This window comes from Cupressus sempervirens, chromosome 5, assembly GCF_028749045.1.
Source record: "Cupressus sempervirens isolate cs-2001-9-10 chromosome 5, ASM2874904v1, whole genome shotgun sequence".
Lineage (NCBI taxonomy): Eukaryota > Viridiplantae > Streptophyta > Pinopsida > Cupressales > Cupressaceae > Cupressus > Cupressus sempervirens.
Genome location: NC_143122.1, coordinates 558,622,928 through 558,635,583, shown reverse-complemented (window position 1 = coordinate 558,635,583; position 12,656 = coordinate 558,622,928). Strand labels below are relative to the sequence as shown.

At 34.1% G+C, this 12,656-nt stretch overlaps 1 pseudogene; it reads left to right on the top strand.

Annotated features, from left to right (window-relative positions):
* The first annotated feature begins 1,171 nt into the window (after positions 1-1,171).
* LOC149557156 (casein kinase II subunit beta-1 pseudogene) lies at positions 1,172-1,958 on the top strand (annotated as a pseudogene).
* Positions 1,959-12,656: the final 10,698 nt, after the last annotated feature.

Below are 12,656 nucleotides of genomic sequence, written 5' to 3'. Positions count from 1 at the left end.
GTTGTGGGTAAGAATAAAAAAAACCTGATTCTAGTTACTACCACCCTTACTGGTGTTGCTCTCTCTACCATCATACAAAAGAACAAAATCTTCATATTGTGCAAATATTATCACATTGTTCAATGTTTGGCTGATAAACATTATCAAATGCAAGCTTTCCCACCATAAGTGTCAACCAAGAAAACAAAGAAAGTATTTAAGGAAAACCTGGAAGTAATTGAGGAAGAGGAAATTGATACTTTTGCCACCAATTAACATGAAATTGATTGTGGCATTTAACCATGGCTCTTGTGGCATTCATTAGATAGTGGTTACCCCATTAAAGTCTAGTTCAACACTTAATTTTCTTTTAGGCATAGACTAACAATGTAGGCAATGTAGGCAACTTTAAAAATGATGAAGTCAAAAGTCTATTTCATTGTGCTAAATTATTACCTTGAAGAAGCACCTCAGACACACATTGTCACCTCCTAGAAACCTTGAAATTTCTATAGATGCTGATAGACTCCAAAAATGACCACTAAGAAGAACTGATTTAAATTATTGGTTCCATGCACATCATTGTCTAGACTCTCACTGAAGTTGCACAATTTCTCTGTGCATTATTTTGGGCTTATTTCTTCTTAGGTTTGCCTTGATTAAGTATTCCCTTCCCACCATCTAGCTTACACAAGAACATACAAAATATCATCTAATGTTTTGAATCAATTTAAAATCTCAACAATTATCATTTATCTTGTTGATCAATTATATATATAAAAGCTTATTCAACATCTTAAGATGTGCATCCATATGCAAGTTTGGTGTTTACTGATTCCATAAACTAGGTGCATACTAGGATTCAATTTGGAGCTTACCGATGCTTACTTTCTATTTGAAGCTTTTGGCACATTTCGTTGATCAACCCAATCAAGGTGATACAGCTCCAAATATTCATCAACATTGTAGGAGCTATGAAACTTATTAAATCTTCCTTCATTATAATAAATATCAATACCAATTTTTTTTCATGATGTTTCTATGAAGTTCATTCATTGCATTTTCGTAAAGTTACTACATGAAATTAGTTATAAGAATGATATGCAACACCTACTTTTGTATTTGTTTAATTTTCAGTATTAAAATAAAAAATGACTAAAATCTTCTATATTTTTTTCTTATATATGATATATTAACCGAGGAATAAAATGAGTTGGTGGAGTTTGCTACTGAAATGCTTTATGATTTGATCCATGTCCATTATATTTTAACACAACTGAGGCTATGCTATTACCCCTACTATGGTAGTAGGGTAGGGGTGATTCTATACGTAACATGCCCTAGGATTTAGATGCTTGTGCCAGTTGCATATGATTCTTTTTTTCTCTCTTGATGTTACATGTGCAGCTGGAGAAGTACAAGAATACTAATTTTAAAAGGTGCCCAAGAGTTTACTATTTAGGTCAGCCATGTCTCCTAGTGGGCCAGTTAGATATTCCACAGACAAGCACAGTGAAAATTTACTATTCAAAATGTGAAGATGATTACTATCAAAGGTCCAAATATCAAGGCAGTACCCTTAATAAAGCATGTTTGCATAAATTTTAGTCTTTAAAAAGTCATACATTTATAGCATGAGTAAATGGTCATTTCTATATCTTAGGGTTTTCATTTAATTTCATATATAATCTTTTCATTTTTTTGGCTAAATTTGTAATGTGGAGGTATTTTAAAATTTTTTCTTTTGAGAGCAAATCAGTACTTTGAGATACAAATATGCATCACTAATGGTGTTATATGCCCATATAATTTCCTCAACTAAGACAGATACTAATGGGGCATATTTTGGAACAACATTTCCACATCTTTTTTTGATGACATATGGACATGTAAAGCCATCAAAGCTAGTGCAGAGTTATGTTCTAAAGATATTTGGGTTTAAAATCCACAAAAGTACTAGATGGGCCATTGTAGAGTAATATCCAAAAAGCATCTAGGTTTAAAGTCTACAAGAGGGAAGATGAGCAATACATAAAGGTGTAAGATGTAGCTAGTTGTGACCAATGGCTCTTAATGAGGGCCTTGTTCCATAGATTATTTTCATTTGAATTCTTATAGTATAAGCTTATTGTGTGTCACCTCCATTATTCCCATGTAAAAAATGGTAAAATCACAGAGTATTTAAATTTTGAGTTTTGGCAGTTTGAATTTTACCTTTATATTGTTGAAACAAACTTTAAGCTTTTTTCTTGACAACTTTTAATTTATTAGCTTGAAAATTATGAAAACCAACACATTGTTTTTTTAATGTGACACTAATGAATCACACTTCGTCATGCAATAGTAAAATCTTTTTTGTTGAATGTGAATGTCTTGTAGATAAACAAGATTTTAAGTAGCATGGTTGTTTAAAAAATAATTCAAGTTTGGAATACATACTCATGGAAGATTACACAATAAATTTTTTAATTTTATTGTCTCTAATATTTTTCTAAAAACTCCTTTGAACTATTGATAACATAGACCCAATGTATCTAGAGTTCTATGGGTACACAACAGTTCCTAATCAGTGTTTTTAATGTAGATCAATCATGCTCTCTCTGTGTAGTGCTAAAATCTCTCTTTTGCTCCATGATCATGTCATATAGGTAGATTATACTTTAGAAAGCATATCTTGTTTCAATAAAAAAATTGTAGGTTTGAGAGAGATGTGAATGGAACACTAGACAATAAGGGCTACATGCAGCTATAGTCCCTGCATATGTTGAGTAGGTCTAAATTTCCTATGGTGAGGTAGGTCTAGGGTGTATTTTTGAATGACTTTGGAAGTGGTTCTTCTTTAAAAATACTCAAATGGTAAATTCAAAACCATGATGAGATTGTCAAAGTTAATGTAGTGGTCAATGGGCTTGTAAACAAGTAGGAGTGTGAGAGAGTAGTGGAGGAGAATGAAGAGAAATTATGATATATCAAGATTACAAATGGATGTTAATAAGGTGGGGTTAAATTTGGATCTTATTGCTCCTATTAACCCAAATTGATAAGATTGGTGATTTGGAAGGAGGATATAAGAGTTTCTTAAAGTTTACAAATGCGGATTGTAGAGATCTAGTTGCTCATGTCCCAAATCTATAAATTTTTTGATTCACCTAACTATAAAAATGTTGATTCACCCAACTACATGTTGCAGTGAAGAAGATGAAGTGTCTGATTCTGATGATAATAATGATGATGAATCTGTGTATAATGGTGTTGCTAACTCTGATTTTGATCTAAAAGAGATGTAATTAGATGAAAGAAATGAGGAAGCACAACAAACTAATATTTCTTATTAGAGTAAAGAAGCCAAAATTCAACATCAAAGGTAGAGTCCTCAAAGAGGCCTGTTGGGATAGGATAAGGAGGGTTTTGTTGATGAACCTATTGGAAATGATGAGATGAAGGGACTTCATGCTCTTCTTGAAGGTGTGGAGAATCCCCTTAATTAGAATTCTAAGTCTTGTACAAGGATAGAGATTCTTATAGATGTGGATTTAGATGATCTAGAAGGATGTTGGGATCTAGGATTTGGGTTTAACTATGAGGAAATTCCAGAGCTATATGTAATACTTTACCTACCTTAGAGTTTATCTTATGTCATTAGCTAGAAGTTTTTCTTAAATTGCAAGAACAAATACAAGATGAGAAGCTAGGAAACCTTGACAAGAGGCATGAGGCTTTTTTGACAATCCATTTATTATTATAATAACTTTAAATTATTGAAAAAGTCAAGTGAAATAACTAGATTCTTTTTAGACTTTTACGATTCTTATTTACCAAATTGAATGGTGGAATGGTGATCTTGCCATTAATCAACATCTATGTCACTACTCTATAGAGTTTATGTAAGATGAATACCATCCTAGTTAACATAAAAACATTTAAAATATAGCTCACCATAATGCTCAAGGTTTTTAATTTTTTTTAGTGCAGCTGAAGAATAGTCTGCATATAAAATTGAATCAATTGGACAATATTTTTGGATAAGCTTGTCATTGCTTTGAGAGAGTTTGTTAAACTTGACCAAACAACTAATATCATCAAAATCACATGAATCATTACTTGGATGTGTAGATAAATAGAATGGTGAACATCTTATGGGAAAATTGTATTGAATGTCCAAACTCTTCTTTTTATTTTCTTGAATAAACAACAAACCAACATTCAAGCTACATTAGAGTTGCATAAATCTTGTATTCTTGAATTAACAACAAACCAACATCAGCAATACATTAAAGTTGCATAAATCTTGAATGTCAATGAAAATATAATCATTATAAAAAAACATAGTGAAAAAATTAAAAAAAAACCAACCTCAAGGAGGCTTTTTCAATTTCTTGGATGATTAGAGGTTCAAAAGGTTTGACTATGTTTATGGATATCCCCAGGCCAAATGGGAAATTAGTCAAGTCATAACAATAAATAAAGTTACATATCTACATTTACTACAATAAAACTATAAAATATGAACCAACCTTGAGTGCCACAACAATGAAACTATAAAATATGAACCAATCTTGAGTGCTAGAACCATAAATCTCCTTAAAATCCTTGAACCATTAGGTCTAAGTTCTTAGGCTCAAGTTTGCAATAATTGGTATCTACTTGTGTATGAAAAATGAGGCATTCAAAGTTTGTGGAATTGACAATAATAAAATTCATTCCAGAATTGTAGTCTACAAGTCTCCTTAAATATGGTGGCAAAAATGATAGGCCATATACTTCGGCTTATCGAAGAATGTAATACATTCTATCAAAATCATAGAAATATCATTACATCCTCAACTAAATAGATTATATCCCTAAGATCTTCATTTCATATTATGTCTACTTGTATGAAACTATAAAAAAAATCTAACTTTTAGAAAATACAAATGCATTTAAAGGCCACATATATGTTGGAAGGAGCTGATTTCTCCTATTTAGAAACCATGCAACACAATAAGGCTAATCAGTACATAAACTATCTCATGAAGAGAGACTCTTGCATGCAATACACACTACAATTTTTTTTGAATGGCTTATCATCATAAGTGAATGTATTTAACATGTGTAATTTATTAGTTTAAAACCCTTAGCAAAAATTCTTATTGTGCACTATGGAATGAGGGAGTAAAATTCACATGAGAGAAGTGTGAAAGGTGCTAAGGAAGAATGTTGTAAGGGGAAACATTCAAACCGGCGATTTGATCACAAAAATATTTGTAGTAAAATTGTGAAAGAGGAGGAACAGGTGATTTTCATCTACTGTGGAAATAAGAAAGAAATGAGAACCATCACGTTGAAGATAAAAAGCCCAATGGCCACAACTACTAATTTGAAGCTGCATTCTGTGTATTTCAAAAGCAGAATCACTTGCAAAAATAATTAAACATAGCTATAGTAATAATATTGACACCATTTCGACGAGTGCATGCCAAAGCCATGTGCAGTTGGTTGTACAAAGCACATGTGATTTTCTTTCCACGACCTGGGCATACATATTTTTAGTAGAATTTTGCATTCCAAAAAATAAAAGACTACCAAGAAAATAAGTTCAAACCAATGAGATAGCTGTAAATTTGAGAATAAAACTAATATTTAATAGAAAATGATAAATGATGCTTATTTGATGGGATTACTCTCCTTTTTGAATGATTCTTAAGGCACGATTAAATGGAAAAGTTAGGTAAAACATTAGTCCTTGCCTATAGGCAGTAGGGACTAACAAATTGATAATTCAATTATCAGTAGCATACATTAATCTTCTTAAGAATCAATGATTAGTGATTAATATGTGATGACTACAATTGAAATATAAATTTTCTAGTAAGATAATAATGAGAGTGTACCTCATGTCTATCCTCCATTATCTTCTTAGAGACATCATATAACAACTCATCAGATCCACTATGGTATACATAAGAGCTCTCTTCTACACTGTATGCTTTCATCCCATGCCTTTCTTCTTTTCCTATGTTTCTTCCATGACCAAAATTAGTGTTTCAAAATGTACTGACATTGAAACAAACAAATAAATAATGAATAGACAAGCAATACCTAAGATAGTGAATAATAGTACATTTACATGATGTGTAAAAGATAGGTAGATACAGACCTTGTTTCTCAACAAAATAATAATAATAAAAAGATGGACTTTAATGTAATAATTTTTTATTTCAAGAGTGGGAATCTTTATTTTAGATCTAGTTGCTAAAATTTTCATAGATAGATCTTACATTAGGTTAAAAATGTAGCAACTTCATGGTCCTATATTAATTTTATTTAAACTAAGTAGAGCCATAACTCAGTAGTGATGGACTTAATTTACATTTGGTGAAGTAAATACTAGCACTTGTTCTGAAGCATATCCTAATATTTGAATAGAAATAGTGACTCAACTCAATAAATTGTATCTTAAAACCTTGAGATGTCAATTTGATTTAAATTATTAACTGATGATTCTAGAAAAATTCTTTTGAATATTGAATTGTAGAAATCTAAGTTGAAAAAAAATGATAAGCCTTTTGAATTCAATCCAAATACTTGAATAGAAAGAAATCAAAGAGCAACTTATAGACATCCTAATGAGAGAGGAACACACATAAAGTTTCTACAAGATAAAAACCCCATATAATACCTTTGACACATTTAGGAATACTTTTGGTTTGATGGTTTCTAGGCTTCACAACTAGTTGGCCCTCCACACGATCCCATGGACATAACATCAAGAAGTCGATCAACAAAGTGCCCAAACTTCCAGCCAACACTTTAAGCACTTGATGTGGCTCAAGTCCTTCCTTCCCACTAAATCCTCTTTCTTCCATTTCTTACCCCTGTAGGCAACATCCTTTCTTGTTGTCCTTTGAATCTTGCTGATTAGGGCTAGATTTTGCTCCTCCTCATTTAAGCTCAACAACAACGAAACCACCCACAGAGCTTTCAGCATCATTTTTATTTTCTTCGATCTCAAAACTAAAAACAAGGGAATCTAAGAAAATAACATAGGAAGAGAAGTTGAAGAACCTAAAACAATAGAATTCTGGCTTAGCTCCACACCCAAGACTCAGCATATGCCGACTAATCTACACAAAGCCACAATGGGAAAAGCCCCAGTACACAAGCAAATTTGTCCTTATGGGAATGAAGTCCCAATTTTTCTCCTACTTGTGCTCATACCTTTAGTATTATCTGCTAATGAATGAAATTTTTTCTTTTTTACTTGTGAATGAATGAATTTTTTTTTTGTGGTCGAAATTAAACTTGGGAAAACATAGCTTGGTCAAAATTTCAACCAAATCAGGCATAGAATTTTTATTTTTGACCAATGCGGAATGAAAAAAAAAAAAGGAATCATAGCTTTGGTTGTAAATTTTGGTAGAAAAACAAGTGCAAATGTACTAGTGTTTAAAGTTCACTGGCATCAAAGAGAGATTCTATGTTCATGTTGAGCAGATGGTACTACCTTTAGCATAAATCTTTCAAGAGGCTCATTTGTTCGAAGTACTTGGTGACTCCAAACTTCAAGCACAATCTGGTTTCAGACCAAAGTTGCTGTGATTCATGCCCAAGACACATACAAGGGCATCTTCCATAGGTAATTTCCAATACCAAGAGCTTTCTTTTTCTAATCTAAGAAGAAAGGCTAGGGTGTTTCTATCACTAGTTAGGAGTGCAATAGTAGCACATACCCTTGCAAGATCTATGTCCACTCCTTCTATTGTTAGGTCTTAGCATAGAATACCATCTACTCATATCAAGAGAATACTTGCTTACATGGCTAGAGCTTTTTCTTTCACCATCTTTAATGGTGGAAGCCCCCTCCTGTTAGCCCAAAGGCATGACATACCAATATCAACTCTTAAAAGTATACCTAAGTTTACAGGTGAAATTTCCATTTCCCTTGTCAAGCATATTCACGAGGTGTCTAACATTTGCAATATTTATAACATCACTGAGGATGATGTAGTAGTCAGGCTTCTAGCCTCATCCTTGAAAGGGAAGGTAGTACAATGTTATAGTGGTTTTTCTCATAACTCTATTACTGATTGGGATGGATTAGGGGCAGCCCGATGCAAGCATTTTGAGGAAAAAAAGTGATCATCTATCACTTTTAGAATAGCTAACAACTATCAAGAGGGAACCCCATGAATGTATGACTGATTTCAATTATAGATTTTAGAAGACATGGGACAAAATATCTACTGCAGTGAAGCCCTCTCTTGGTAATGTATTCTTGTATTATCTCAGAGCATTCAATAGTGATATTGCTACCACTCTACAATCTATGGGAGTAGACACTCTACCAAATTCTTATGAGTTTTCCATAAAGGTAAAAAATATGTTAATATAGGGTAGGAAGTGAGCTCCAAGACCCCCAATGCCTTTCTTCCCCGACATGCCCAATCATCAACCTATTGTAGCCCTTATTCATACTTCCTCTTCAAGTTAGCCTCTTATTGTGATCCTGGTAGCCTCCACATCCTCTAATGGAGTTGATAGGATTGAGGCCATGATGTAGACACTAATGCAAAATGTGGATAAGAGGATACAAGATCAAGAAAAGAAGATGGAGGATAATAGTACAGTAGTACAAAAGATGGGAAATGAGATGGTAGCTATGAAGAGGCAGTAAACTCAAAATAAAAAACCTCCCCAACTCTAGAGTCAAGGTCCCATTCATGGTAGACCTCCAATAAAGAGCCATGTCCCCTATAATCTAAATAGACCTATTGAACACCCCCAAACTTCAAACACGTAGCTAAATAGGGCTTTAGTCCCTCAAAAAAATATTCCCCAAGATCAAGATTTCTGCCCTTCTTGTAACTACTCCTATGGATCTTGTATGTGTCAGAAGGAAAAATCTTACTTGGCTTTAACTATAATAGAGTGAGTAGTTTCTCAACAACACAATGGTAATCAACCTATTGATACTTTTTAGTAGGATGGTTGTTCTCTTAGGAACCATTTGGTGGAAGAGCATTGCAATGTAAACCAAGATTCCTATGCTTACAATACTAGGAGCAAGAGAGGAGTTGTGGAAGAGGTTACTCTTCCCCCCTTAATCAAGATTCAAAATGAAGTGTAGTGCCTCATGTAAAAATAGTTGTCCAACAACACAATGCTAGTCAACCTCCTAATGTCCCTTGGCAAGGAAGACAAGATGAAACCAGAGGAGATGTGAATGACCCTCAAGATGTTCCATCTTAACCTTCTACATCTAGGGTCTCTACTAAGACATCTAATGCATCTTTTAGTGTGGTAGAGTAGATGAAGAGAACAAATGTGAATATTTCTATGTGGGATGCTATTGTTACTAAACCATCACAAAAGAGGCTTTTGCAACAAGATTTGGAAAGCATTGAACTCAGAGATCAACCGCCTAGCATGGAGAATGTCATGAGTTTGGTACAACCATCAAAGGAGTTAGAAACAAGTGAAAATGTTAGACCTCCCCCATTTTATGTTTCTCTGAATATAGGAGATAATCTAGTCCACAACTAAATGATTGATTCAGGGGCTATTAGTTCAGTAATGCCCAAATGTGTTGTTGATATTTTAGAAGTGAAGCATGAACCTATTGTTAGGGATGCATTGTAGTTAGATGATACACTATCAAGACTATGGGTATTCTTAGAGATAGATTAAAATGACATAACAAATGAGCCTACCACTTCCCTAATAGAGATACCTAATTTCCTCTTACATGAATGGGCTAATGCATGTCAATTAGATCTTATATCAAAAACCTTGGAGTCTGACCTGGGCACTTATTGTATATCAGAAAAGGATACTCTTATTCCAAACCTAACAAAAATCAAAGAAGACATAAGTGAGACATGGAGTATGTTTTTTGATGGATCTAGGAATAAAAATGGATCAAGGGCTAGTGTGATGTTTGTTTCTCCTACACTAAAAAGATACTAGTTCTCATTTAGGTTTCAATTTAGTTGTACCAATAATGTGGCCGAGTATGAGACATTAATTCAAGGTCTCTTACTTTCTTGAAGAGAGGAATTCAAGCATTAATTGTATATGGAGATAGTGAGTTGGTGGTCAATCAGGTGAGGAATCAAAATATCACTAAGAATGGTTTGCTCAAGTCTTATAAACATAGAGTGTGGGATTTTCTTGAAAATTTCAATGCCTTTAATATTCAAAGCATTCCTATAAAAGGAAATAGAAATGTTGACAAACTTGCGGTAGTGGGAGCATCTTATGATGTCTAAAGGAGCCTTGAATATGAGAAGAAGTAGAAGATTAAAGTGGTTGTTAGACTTGCTATCTTAGATAATAATATCAATTGGCATGTCTTTGAATCTAATGCACAAATCGTAAGTTTCTTGCAGAATGAAACAAAGTTCTTAGATATAAATTAGTTGAGATTGCATGACCAGTATGGTAATCAAATCATCAACCTTAGCTCCAATAAGTTTCCTAAGGGTCTTATTACCTTGAAGAGCCTCTTAAATCCTAATGATCAAGCAAGGGATAGAGACATGAATCTTGCTACAAATAAAGGAGATCATATGCCAATAGTAGTTACTAATGGAAGAATGCTAAACATGGGGAAGGTATGTTTTGAAACTAAGTAAGAAAGTTTTATTCATATATGTCAAGAATTTAATGATGTATTCACTTAGACATGTGATGATTTAAAGGTTTTTTACCCTAATTTGTTTCAATGTACTATAGATCTAGTTGACAATGTCAAGCCTGTTAGGCAAATGAAGAAACCAGTAAATCCCAAGATTGATCCACTAATGAGAAATGAGCTGTCAAAATTAATTGAGGCCAATATCCTTTTCCTTATCAAGCACTCTTCTTGGGTGGAAAACCTTGTCCTTGTTAGGAAAAAGAATGGATAAATTAGACCATGTGTAGATTTTAGGGATCTTGATGTAGGAGCATCCAAAGGTATAAGGGAAATCCTATGTCACCCAAAAAAATGTACCTAGACATAGTTTCTATTTCATGTGTTTTCATTTCCGGATACCCATTTCGGTCAAATAAAGGTTCCAACTCTCACAGTTCCACTATCAATGTTCTGGGTTAGAGTATTTAAGCACCTTGGGATACATGTAAATGCCAAAAAAAGGACTATGTAATTGGGCCATAATTATGGTGAATCGGAAGGTGTAAATTGGAGGAAGGATTAAAATTATAATTTAGAACATTCTAGAAAAAGAATCAGGTCAAAAGGTTGCACGGTTTGAAAGTTATTGTAGTTTTTCAATTTTTGGAGACCTCCTAAGAATGCTTCAAAGTTAGGTTCAAGAAATTAAATTACCTTGTATAGGGCCAAAAAATGGGTGATGAGTGAAGATTGTCCATAGGGCTATAGAGCACTCTGAGAGCTTTTCAAAAATGTAAACGATTCATCAATCAGAGCTACAGTTCAAAAGTTATGCCTCCCGACAGTTCGGCTACTATTTTACTTCTAATTTTGTACCGACTTCTAAAGTGACTTCTGGAGCCTTCCATTTTGGTGGTGAATACCAACTAGCACTTTCTAGAATGTATTCCTAATCCTTAACCCTTTGGGGTCTATTAAGGATATTTCTGACATTGTAAAAAGTAGTTCGGAGTGGAGTTTGAGAGAAGGTATTGGGAGAAGAAATTATCTCCAGATTTATGCTATTGTAAGCCCATAGGGCATGTTTTGGAGTTTTTTTCCTTTGCACTAAGTGTACTAGCATATTTTTATAGTTACTAAATTTTTCCCTTTCCTATTGTGCTCATTCTGTGCTTGGGTTGTGTCTCCATCAAGTGGTATCAGAGCAGGTTTTCCTAAGTGTAGACAAAGCGTTGACTATGAGGCAGTTTGCACTAGGACTGTGTGGTTGTGGGTTTGAGTTAATATGATGCCTTCATGAAGAGAGTGTGGTGGAAGGGTCAGATCTATTAATCTTGAGTAGGTTAGAGCCCTCCAAAGGCAGGTTCAGGCATTGCAGGAGGAGCTCCGTAGAGGAAAAAATGTTGCTGCAGGTGACGAAAGTGAGGACAATAATGAAGAAGAAGAAATTGGACTAGAAGGGGAAGTTTTGAATTAGGTAGAGGAGAGGCTTTTTAGGGCCATTACTAAGTTTTGGAAAAGATCTACAATTGATGTGGGTGTATTTTTCAGGAAATCTGAAACCAGATGAGTTCATCGACTAGATTAATGAACTAGAAGAGTAATTTGAGTATGAGGATATTAGGGATCCAGATAGGGTTAAGTTTGCAAAGGCCAAACTAAAAGGCCATGCCAAAATCTTATGGAAATAGGTTCAATAGGAAAGAAATAGAAGAGGAAAGGAGAAGATCACAAGGTGCACAAAGTAAAGAAGCAGTTCATTCTTGTTGACTGCGAGCTTGATTTGTTTAAGAAGATGCATGGGTTAAAGCAAGCAAGAAAATCAATCCAAGAATATACAGAGGAGTTTTACCAACTTTTGATTAGAGCAGGGCATGCAAAAGAAAATAAGGAGAAGGTTTCTCATTATATCAGTGGGTTACGACCTAGCATCCAGGAGGAATTAAGCTTGGTAAGAATGACTAGCGTGGAAGAGGCATACTAGTTTTCCCTATGAGTTGAAGAGAAGCTAAATAAAAGGTTTGAAGGGAGACAAAGAGGGCATGGTCAAGGAGGAAGGGGTAGTGGTAGGTCATCTGGAGGT